Genomic DNA, 11,824 nt, shown 5'->3' with positions numbered 1-11,824 from the left:
AAGACGTAATGAACTAGCAGATGCTGCTGACAGATTAAAAAAAGGACCTCGAATAGATCATTGGATTTGGCAACATGGAGGTTGGTGATCTCACAAGAATGGTTTCAATAAAGTAGCAGAGACAAAAGTCTATTTGTGGCAGGCTAAAAAAATGGAAGGTACAGAAGTGAAGACAGTGAATATAAACTCAAAGAGTTTTCGTATAATTTTCCCAAACATTTCTGCAAAGAAATAGGGCAGTAGAGAGGAATATAGGGCCGAGGAAGATTTTATATTTAAGATGGTAGATAATTAAAGCATGTTTTTGTATGCTGATGAGAATGAGATAAGATAGAGAAGGAAATTTTAATGTTATAGGAAGAGAGAATGGAAAACTATAGGACAAAAACCTTTAGGGATGCCAGTACAAAGTTGGCCTTAGGAGCAGGGAGAGTTAGGGATAAAGGGGGATGCTGAGCATTGGACACAAATGCAAGTAGGTTGATGGATGTGCTGGTGGAAGCTGAGGAGTTTTCTTATTTCTTCTATTGTCTTAGCGAAAGAAGAAGTAAGGTCATGAGCATAGAGTAAGTGGATTCTAAGAGGAGAAGTACGAACTAGTTGTCCAGAGCTGAGGACCTACTTGAGATCTTTGGTGACTAATTTAAAATGAGACCTGATGTTTTTCTCCAGCCATTTTTTTTTTTTTTTTTATGTTTGGCTTCTTAGGTTCAGGTGTAGAATGAATGGAAAATTGAGTTTAACCAGCAGTAAAGTTTTTCCAGGAGAGTACAGTAGAAGGAGAGAGAAACAAGTGTGTATACAAGACGGTGAATATAGTTATGAAATATAAGCTTGAAAGTAAGAGAAATAGGAGTGGTAGATAGTAAAAATGTGGCAAGCTCAATGTTAGACATTCCGGAGAGTCAAAGTATCATGAAGGCAGAGGCACTAGGGGAAGTAAGTTAGAAAGCTGGCGAAGGCCAGAGTTTGGCCTGCTTAAAGTTAAGACTTAGAGTTTCGGTAATTAGTAATGAGAAGATCTTGGGCATGACCTTGGGAGAGGTAGCTGAGGCTGAATGGAGGAAGACATCATTGGAAGTTAGGTTAAACAACTGAGGGGCCAGGATGTTGAATAAATCATCTCCATGGATGCTGAAGTCGCTAAAATTGATGGCAAGAGTAATGGAGGAGGGAAATACAATAAGCCAGGTATTAAAATCTTTGATGACTGATAACTGAAGAAGAATGAGTAAAAAGACAGTACATAAATACTTTATATGTTTATATGATATATTTATATAATATAATATATAAATACAGAAAACAGGGAGTATACAACCTCATGACATGCACATCAAAAAAAAAAAAAACTAGGCTGGAGGCTTGTTTAGGGAGAAGGAAGAAATGATCATCAGAAAATAGTAATAAGGTGCAAGAAGGACACCTACCTCAAGTCTAGGTCCTGAAGGAGAAAAGACCATCTCCACTTGAGAACGCTGCTGAGAAAGCCGTGTCCTTAGTGGAAAATCAGGTTTCAGTTAGAGCAACAATATGGAAGGATCATTCTGGGAAAAAGTATATGCATTGCAGAGATGCATTCCAGAGGGCACAAGAAAAGTGTATAGAGGTTGGCCAATGAAGAACATGAGCCACACAGCTGTACAGAGCTGTGTGGATAAGGTAAGAGACTAGTGACTGAGGCCCATAGTGATGTAAGGCCTGATGGAATTAATCCTGATTGTCCCTAAGCACTGGTGTGTCATCTGTTCTGTTTGGAGTGTACTGACCTTGAGGTGTTACAGGGTATCCAGGATGTTGAGGTCCAGTAGGAGGTAGGAGCCACAGAACCAGCTGGAGATACAGACCTGGGAGATGGCTGCCTACAGATGGTCAATGAAGCCATAGAGATGCATGAGACCATCCAAGGTCAGGGGCACTGTGAGAAGAGAAGAGGACCTGGCACAGAATTCCAAGGAATATCAATAATAAAAATGGCCAAGATTAGAAAATCCACACAGGAGACAGAAGGAGGATCCAGAGGAGATGAAGGAATGCTCAAGGACATGGTGTGTTGGATGCTGAGAGAAAAAAACCATGTCGGTTGCTGCAGAGAGGTCAGCTAAGGCAAGGACTGAAAACTTTCCATTGGAGTTAGCAATCAAGAGCCACTGGTGACCTTGGTGAGAGCCATTGCAGTGGCTCCATGGGAAAGGAAGCCAGGCTGCAGTCGGCTGAAGAGTAAGTGGAAAGAAGTGGAAAAACTCATCCCCACTTTGCCACTTCCTTGCTGTAGCACCTTGAACAACATACTTGACCTCTCTGGACCTCCGTTCTTCAACCTAATCTTATAGGGTTGTTGTAATTAAGTATAATTAAGTAAAACATTGTTTGTTTGACAAATAGTCAGTGTATAAGAAATGGTAATCATAGCAAATATGATATTTATTATTTTTATTTAGTTACAAGGGTTTGAAAAATAAGATGGGAAGTGGATTTCTTTTTTTTTTTTTTTTGTTAACATGGAGTAGATTCACTGGAGTATGTTTCAAGATTGAAGATATAACTGTAGGAAGTGAGGAAAGCTGTCCTTTGTTGCAATGAACCCACGACCTTGACCATGTCAGCTCCTGTTATAAAGAACAGAGCTGCCTTGAAAACTCATGAATGTGTTTGGAAAAGTCACTAGGGTTTCCAGACAGCGTGGCTTTTCAGAAACCTCAAGAAATGCCATCACGGCTTCAACAGGCCTTATCACTCCAGCTATAATATGGTTTCTGGAATGAAATGTTGTTGATTATACAGCCAGGCTATAATTTTCTGATTTGTGCAACAATATCTTCCTGGAAGGAAGATAGATTCTCGTGCATTGAATTCCTAATCCAATGCCCTAATTTTGTCCAAGGAACTGTAAAGCTTGATGTGTTACCTGAAAGGAAACCTTCGATTTCTGAAAAATGAACATTATAGAGTTTTCTATGACCCAAAGAGACTTGTGCAGCAAGCGCGAGCCGCGCAGTATGGATTTTTGCCAGCCGCGATAAGATGCTGAATATAGAAAACAGCAAATGCTGATATGGACCAACTGTCACCCTGTGTCTGGCGACCCCTCACCTTCGGCAAACTCGATTTCTGAAAATTTGAATTAGCACCAGAAATAAATGAGGGGATGATGCCGCTCTTTGTCAAATAAGGTGCAGAAGGGTTAATTATGGATTTAAGTGCTGCTAGGGTTTGGGGGTATTTAAGTAGCTGTTGTATTTTTGGTATATCTAAAGGGTATGCAAGAGAACCAGCCAAACTTCAGCTACCTTTCCAGGTCTGGAAGGAGAATGGATTCAGAAGACCACAACAGCAGTTTAGCGAGCACACCCATACTTTTCAAACATAACTCGGTGCCTCCTCAAAAAAGTTCTCCCTGACAACCCTAGTCTTAGGAGGGTCCTCTTCTCTGTGTTCCCACAGCCTTCAGTGCTTAAACCCTTTAAGCTCTTATTTACTGAAGGCTGCAAAATTGGGTTAATGGGTGTCAATCTGGTGGGTAAGGACTACTGGAAGCTACAGTTCCCTACGCCTTTACAATGGATTAAGGAAATACCAAGTGCTCATGCCAACAATTATTTGCTTAGAAAGGGAGCTGATTGGAAGATTAATTGCAATTGGCACAGGAACGCAAATTACAAGGATTCAGGAAGTTTGTTAGAATTATTTGATTAATTCACTGATTTTATTTCTAGTCGGAATTACCTCTTGTCTCCTTGGTTCTGAGTTCAGGCCTCTGTGTATGTGTCCTTCCCTCCCTACCATGCTCCTTTGCCCACAGCTCCAAGACGTTCTAGGAAAAAAGAAAGCAGGTTGAGTTGATGAAAATCAGAAAAGGCTTTATTAAGGGATGGAAGTAAAGATTTTTAGAAGAGTAGGGGTGGGCATTGTAAATGGCAGAGGAAATCTGGCAAAAGGGTGAGAGAAAGGAATAGAAAGGAGGTGGTCTAATTTGACTGAAGTATGAAAAAAAATTTTATTTTTTTATGGGGTAGGAGGGAACCCTGGTGGCACAGTGGTGGAGAGTTCAGGCTGCTAACCAAAAGGTTGGCTGTTCAAATGCACCACCCCACTCCTCAGAAATCCTATGGGGGCAGTTTTAATCTGTCCTATGTGGTCACTATGAGTCAGAATTGACTTGATGGCAATAGGTTTGGTTTTTTCGTTGGGGTAGGAGTGCTAATAGAAAGGAATATAAGACCATATTCCGGGGCGGGGGGAGGTTTTGAATGAAGGTTCTGGAGCACAGGAGCATTCTGACAAAAATTGTTACTCACAAGACATAGTTGCCCAAGTCTGCACTAAATTTATAGCTTTGTTAAGTATCTATTGTTTGAATACTGAGAGGTTTTAAGATAAACCACTGTTTCTTGAAAAATCTGTTACTGAATTTGTATTATCTATTCCACAGATAATATAAATGAGGTCATCTGGATGTATTTTCTAGCGGGAATAGTCCATTCGTTCAACAAATCTGTTGTTGAATCCCTACTGATTCATAAATTGCATAGCACTAGGCACTAAAAAAAAAAAAAAAAGGCACTAGGAGGGTACAAAAATGTATGGAATCAGGTTCCTGCCCTCCAGAAACATAAAGCTCAGAAGAAAGACCAGGTAACTGTAATACACTACCACAAAGACTCTTGTGATGCTAAACAACAGAAACCTACTCAAACTAGCCAACACTGGCTACAGACACAAACCATGGAAGTTTCTACTCTAAAGGTACAGATGTGACTCAAGGAACCCTTGGATAGAGCAGAAAGCATCTGGGCCCTCCCCAAGGGCTGGCATAAGAGACTAGAAGCTCTCCCCTGCCCTTTCTTCTTTCTGCCTCATTCCTCTCTCTTGGCCAGCATTCTCTACTGCACATGTCACATGCTGACCCACAATGCCTTAGTTTCAGCCACACTCCAAAACACTACATGAAATCAGTGCCTCTCAAGCCCAAAGTGAAATTTCTAGGACAGAAAATCCAACTGGCCCAGCTTGAGTCAGCTGTCTATCCTTGTCCAATCAACTGTGATGGTGGTAGGAAGTGTGTGGAGATGGGTTATATGGTATAAACATAGGTACTGGAGGCTTCCCTTGTGGCTATGGGGTGGCAGTCTGTTGATACAGGAGACAAATGTGAGGTGGACAGGTGCTCCAAAACATATCTTCCTTGCCAATGTGATCTTAAGAGTTTAGACAGAAAGTGATCTCGGAGACAAGAGGAGGATAAAATCTATCACAGCTGGGGAGCTCTTGGAACTCTCCTTGAAGGGAGGGGCTTTGTGCTGTAGCATCAAAGATCACAGGCTTTAAAATTTCAGCTATGTGACAGTGCATCCCAAATGAGGGGAAAACACCCGTTGGCAAAGATGGATTGGTAAGGGAAGAACTTACACTACATCCAATGGTTATAGCTTTCTCTCTTCATAAACAACTGAAATGTTGTTCTGTTCATGTGCGGGCTGCTAATTTCCACAAATAAATTGAAAAGACTAAAACCAGAAAATGACTTCACAAGTTATACGACACCAGGCTCTTTGCATCATTCCACTGGGTGAAAAAAAGAGAAAAATGTCTAAAGAGCAAAGTCAGAATGAGCTGGGTCCATGGCCCACAGCACAAGGCATCCTGTTGTAACACTTTGCTTGGGAGATGATCCAGCTCTACCTAAGCCATCTGCAGGAGGGCCCTAAGACTTGTTGCTGCCCCAGAGGGTCCACCTTGGACCTACTGGACCACTATTAAGACCTCGTTTTTCCCAGGAGCTTGTAAAGAATGCAGTCCCCAGCATAGAGGAAAGGAAGCTATAATGTTAAACTGACTCCATGGCCTTTAATTCCAAAAGGATGGATCATGTATTCACTGACTGAAGCTATCTTAAAGCTTGTTGCAGGCTGGAACCCAGAAGAAACTGTAGACATCTTCCAGTCGAACTACAGAAACCTGAGGGTGGTCACATGGGGCAGGGCTTTCACACTCCTTGCCCAGTACTCCTTCAACCACGCTTACTACCTCCATGACTAGCCTTGCTGGAACTGATCTTCTATAGCTGTGAAGGTGCTTGGTGGCAGCCTGGGATCAAGGTCTGTAGGAGGCGATGCTTGATTGGCCACTGCCATTCGATCCTCATTCACCTTCCCACTTTTCACCTTAGTAAAGGCTCCTTCCTTCATTCTTTCCTCCCTGACTTCACCCATTCCTTCATTAAATATTTGTTGTACTACTACTATGTGTCAGCACTGAACTAGGACCGTAAGGTCAAAATAGATAGCTGGATGGTTCCTCTCCTCATGGCGTTCATATGTGATGAGAGCAGAAACACAGACACACACACACAGTAAGTATACCAGAAAGGTTAAGATATAAAAGTACTGTAAGAGAAATTATTAAGGCACAAGAAGAAAGGGGCAGGATCTACTTTAGATAGTCTTAAATTTTGCTTGGGAGGTGACCAGCCTCCTCCTGAGCTGGCTGCAGGAGTGCCCAGGAGAAGCAGCAGTTAGTTAGTTGTCCCTCCCTTCTCACTGCAATCCAAAACCAAACCCATTGCCATTGAGTCGATTCCAACTCTCTGAGAAGGTAACAATCAAGGTGAGATTTAAACGATAATAAACTGGCCACAGGAAGTGTCCTTTCAGGTAGAGGGCACAGCATGTTCTAAGGCCTTGAGGTAAGCATGAGCTTGGCATGTCGAGGTGGAACCCAGTGACTAATGGAGGGAAATGCAAGGTGAGAACAAGATGGGCAGGGGCAAATCACACAGGCCTGTGAAGCTGCAGTGGGTGCTGGATTTTGTGCCAAGTGAAATAGGAAGCCTTGGAAGGGCTTAAGTCAGGGGCATGTTATAAGCTAATTTAAACGTTAAGAGGGATCTTCCAGAAGCTGTGTGAAGAAAGGATGGGAGGGGCCAAAAGTGAGAGCAGAAAAACTAGTTAGGAGGCTGCTGTGGTAATCCAGGTGAGAGATGATGGTGGCTAGACTTAGATGGTGACCACAGAAATGGAGAAACACGGACAGATTAGAAACACAACTAACCGAAGAAAGTGTTGAATTGGCTATGGAGTCCGAGGGAAAGGGAGGAATCAAAGGTGGCTCTCACATCTCTGGGGAATGCAAGAAGGGGATGAGGAGGCACGTTCTGTTGAGAGCAACTAAGAATTCCACTTTGGGAGGGTTAGATGCCTGATGTTTTTGAACTTTCTAGGTACAGTCAGTTATGTGCAACACTAGAGAACAGAAGAGAGCTCTGGACTGAATTATAGATTTAACGTCAAGGAGAAGCCCCTTGAGTAGGTTTAAGTAAAATGGGATTTGTTATGAGGATTCAGAGGAATGTCACCAAACCTGAGGAGAGAAATCACAGCCAGGCCTTCCAAGGAGCTACATCTGGAAGCCCTGGAGACCCCAGGAGCTGAGGCAGCCTTTCCACCGCTGATGTGATAGTGTCACAAGGCCTCTCTCTGAGTCAGGGACTCCACATCTGTCTGTCTTCCTCTGTGTCTGTCTCTGTATTTCTTTCCGTGCCTTTCTCCCTGTGTGTGTCTCTTTCTCATTCTGAACGTGTGCTGGTGTGTGGGGGGGCGTACATCTCGTGTCTTCTGTTTCCATGATGATTTCTCTTTCTTTCTCCTCGTTTGTTTTGGATGATCTGTGTGTCTCTGTCTCTCTCTCTCTTTCTCTGTCTGCACTGTCTCTTAAATAGTCTTTCTTGACACATTTGCTTCCCCCCCCCTTTTCTCTGTGCAAGTGGCTATATTTGGCTGTCACCCTCCAGCCATTACAACATTTCTCAACTCACCTGCCTAACTAAACGCCAACTCTGAATTTCTTTTCTGGTTTTTTGGGGGGAGAGTGTCTGATTGGCATAACTTGGATCAGGTGTTCAACTCAATTCAGTTCAATTCAACTGTGGTCAGAAAGGCATGGGGGTGGTTAGTATTAAGTGGTATTAAAATGATTGTGTACTACTGATCAACAGAGTCCTGGCCAATAGGAAGAAGAAGAAAAAAAAAAAGAGGCGAAAGGACTTGGAAAAATGATAAAACCCCAGCTGAGTCATCTAGTGCTGCTATAACAGAAATACCACAAATGGGTGGTTTTAACAAAGACAGATTTATTCTCTCACAGTCTAGAAGGCTAGAAGTCTGAATCCAGGGTCCAGCTCCAGGTTTTTCTCTCTGTCAGCTCAATCTTCCCCTGGTCAAGGAGCTTCTCAGCTCAGGGACCCCAGGTCCAAAGGACTTGCTATGCTCCTGGTTCTTCTTTCTTCATGGTATGTCTCTCAGCTTGCTTCTCTCTTTTATATCTCAAAAGAGATTGGCTTAAGACAAAATCTAATTTTGTAGATTGAGTCCTACCTCATTAGCATAACTGCCACTAATCCCATCACATTAACATCATAGAGATAAGATTTACAACCCATAGGAAAATCACATCAGATGACAAAATGGTGGACAACCACACAATACTGGGAATCATGGCCTAGCCACATTGACATGTATTTTTTGGAGGACATAATTCAATTCATGGCAAACCCTCATTAGTTGGAAACATTATAAACATGTACCTAGAAAAACCAGCAGAACAGAGCTAGTAGACTAAGAGAGCTTAGCAAAGCTGTTGAATTTAAGAGAAAACTCAAAAATCAATATTTCTTTACACCAATAATAAAAAGCCAGCAAATGTAATTTTTAAAAAGGATACAATTGACAACAACAATAAAATCATAAAATATACAGTAATTAAAAAGACCTATAGGGTCACTATGAGTTGGAATTGACTTGATGGCAATGGGTTTGGTTATAGAGGGTAAAATTTAAAATTCTAATAAAAAATACATAAGATGATTTGAATAAATGTAGATCTATTCCAAACTCACAAATGGGACAATTTAATATTATAAGAATGTCAATTGTCCCCAAATTAGTCTACAAATTTAATGCAATTCCAATCAATTTTCCAAATGGTGTTTTAAAGAAATTTTATAGACATCCTTTATAATTTACGTTGGAAACAGGAGAACTGGGAGAATTTCCTCTGAGGCACTTCAGGACTTCACAAACTATACAAGAGTGGTACTGTCAGCTGGGTACAAGGCAGGAGAGCAGGGAGCATTTGAAGCACCCTGAACCTTACCCCAGTCATTGGGTCATGGGTTCCTTCTTCCAACACAAAAGTCAACAGCGATGTATCTCTCTGACCATTGTTCCATAGTCACATCTTCCTCTGACTCTTTGCTTTTGCCTCTCTTCCACCTTCAAGGATCCTGTTACACCAACCCAAACAATCCAGGGTAACCTCCCTATGATAAAATCACCTAGTTAGCAAACAATTCTACCTGCAACCTTAATTATCTTTTGCCAAATAACCTAACATATTCACAGGCTCTTTGGATTAGGATGTAGCTAGCTTTGGAGGGCCGTTATTCCACAGAGAGGAACTTTCTTGATTTAATAAGTGATATGTGAAAAACATACAACTAAAATCTTACTTAATAGGGAAATATCAAACACTTTTCCCTAAGATTGGAAACAGTTCAAAAACATCTTCTTTCTCACTACTTCTATATAACACTATACTGGAAATCCTCCTTGGTATAATAAGGCATAAAATATTTTAAAAGGAATAAAAACTGGAAATAAGTCAGAAAAATTATTTTTATTCATAATGGATAAAATGTATTATGGATACAATTTATTCATAATTTTGTGTGGAATCTCCTAAATTTAGTAAGTGACTTTAGCAAGGTTACAAGATACAAAGTCAGTATTTAAAAAATTAATTGTAGTTTTGTATACTAGCAATGAACAATTAGAAAATAAAATGTTAAAAAGCATGCACAATAGTGTCATGAAAATCAAACACCTAGGATAATCTAACAGTAAATATGTAAGACCTCAATCCAAGAAATTATAGAATAGTTCTAGGAAAAATTAAGGCACAGAGGCACAAATAAATGGAAAGATATGCCACCATTGTCAAGGATTAGAAAATTCAAAGTTAATAAATTGCCCGTTCTCCCTAAATTGACCTATAGATTTAATGCAATCCCAATCAAAATCCCAGGAGACTGTTTAAAAGAAATTGAACAGGTGATTCTAAAATTTATATGGAAATGGAAAGGATCTAGAATACCCTAAACAATTTTCGAAAAAGAACAGTTATAGAACTTAAAGAATATATGATGTCAAGACTTAGTGTAGAGTTACAGTAAGTAAGAAAGTGTGTTATTGACATAAAGATGAATGAATAGCTCAATGGAACAGAATAGAAAATCCAGAAATATACCCATACATATGGTCAAGTATAATCTTGGGGAGTGGGATTAATGGGAGGGTATAAGGAAAATTTTAGGGATAATGAAAATATCCCACATTTTAAGATTGTCTTAATTAATTCTGGATTTTTAATTTTTTCATATAAGCTATTGAGATATAATTTACACACAGCAAAATGGAACACAAATATTCAGCTTGATGAATTTGAAAATCACATATATAAATTTTTGATATACTAAATTATACCTAAATAATTTATATGGTAGACTAAAAGTCCATAGTTAACTACAACAACCTTAAAAAAGACGAGTAAATAGAGAGGCGGGGCCAAGATGACAGACTAGGTGGACGCTACCGCCGATCCCTCTTGCAACAAAGACTCGGAAAAACAAGTGAATCAATCACATACATAACAATCTACGAACCCTGAACAACAAACACAGATTTAGAGACGGAGAACGAACAAATATGGGGAGGCAGCGATTGTTTTCAGAGCCTGGAGCCAGCGTACCAGCCAGGTGACCTTCGGCGCCCGATTTGGGGCAGAGCCCAGGGGGGCAGACGGCACAAACAGGGGGCCCAGCCCTGGCCCCCGAAATCATTCCGGGAGGGGGCCGAGCCGGTTCGTGCAGGTGGCGTGGTGGCGCAGCTGGTGGGAGAAGTCCCCGGGAGGCAGTGACTGGTCTTGGAGCAGGGAGAGCAGCGTCCCAGCCGGAGAGCTGTCCCGCCGGAATTTTGGTGGGGCACGGGCACAGCACAAGCGCGGGGAGCTGCTCCACCCCCCTGAACTGACCCTGGGGGGGCCCAGCTGGTTCGCGCAGGCAGCGTGGCGACGCAGCCGGTGGGAGAAGTCCCCGGGAGGCAGCGACTGGTCTTGGAGCGGGGAGAGCAGCATCCCAGCTGGGGAGACATCCCGCCGGGATTTTGGTGGGGCACGGCACGGCACAAGCACAGGGAGCTGCTCCAGCCCTCTGAACTGACCCGGGGAGGGGCCCAGCTGCTTCGTGTGGCTGGTGTGGCGACACAGCCGGTGGGAGAAGTCCCCGGGAGACAGTGACAGGTCTTGGAGCAGGGAGAGCAGCGTCCCAGCCGGTGAACCATCCCGCCGGAATTTTGACTGGGCACAGGCACGGCATAGGCGCGGTGAGCTGCTCCATCCCCCTGAACTAGCCCCGGGGGGGGCCCAACCGGTTCTCACCAGTGGCGTGGCGACGCAGCTGGTGGGGGAGGTCCCTGGGGTGCAGCGACTGGTCTTGGAGTGAGGAGAGCGGCATCCCAGCCGGGACGCGCGGTCGCGGCTCAGGCGCGGGGAGCTGCTCCGCTCGCCTGAGCTGACCCCGGGGGGGGAGCCCAGACAATTCGCGGAGGCGGCGCGGCGACGCGGCTGGCGGGTCGGGGAGTCCCTGGGAGGCAGCGACAAATTTTGGAGTCGGGAGTGCACAGTCCCAGTAGGGGAACTTTGATGCTGGACGTGGGGCTGGCAGCGGAGGATCTGACCGTGACTCCAGCGGGCCAGACCCCCCGGGGGCAAT

Source organism: Loxodonta africana, chromosome 23, assembly GCF_030014295.1.
Source record: "Loxodonta africana isolate mLoxAfr1 chromosome 23, mLoxAfr1.hap2, whole genome shotgun sequence".
NCBI lineage: Eukaryota > Metazoa > Chordata > Mammalia > Proboscidea > Elephantidae > Loxodonta > Loxodonta africana.
Note: the sequence above shows the minus strand (reverse complement) of the source record.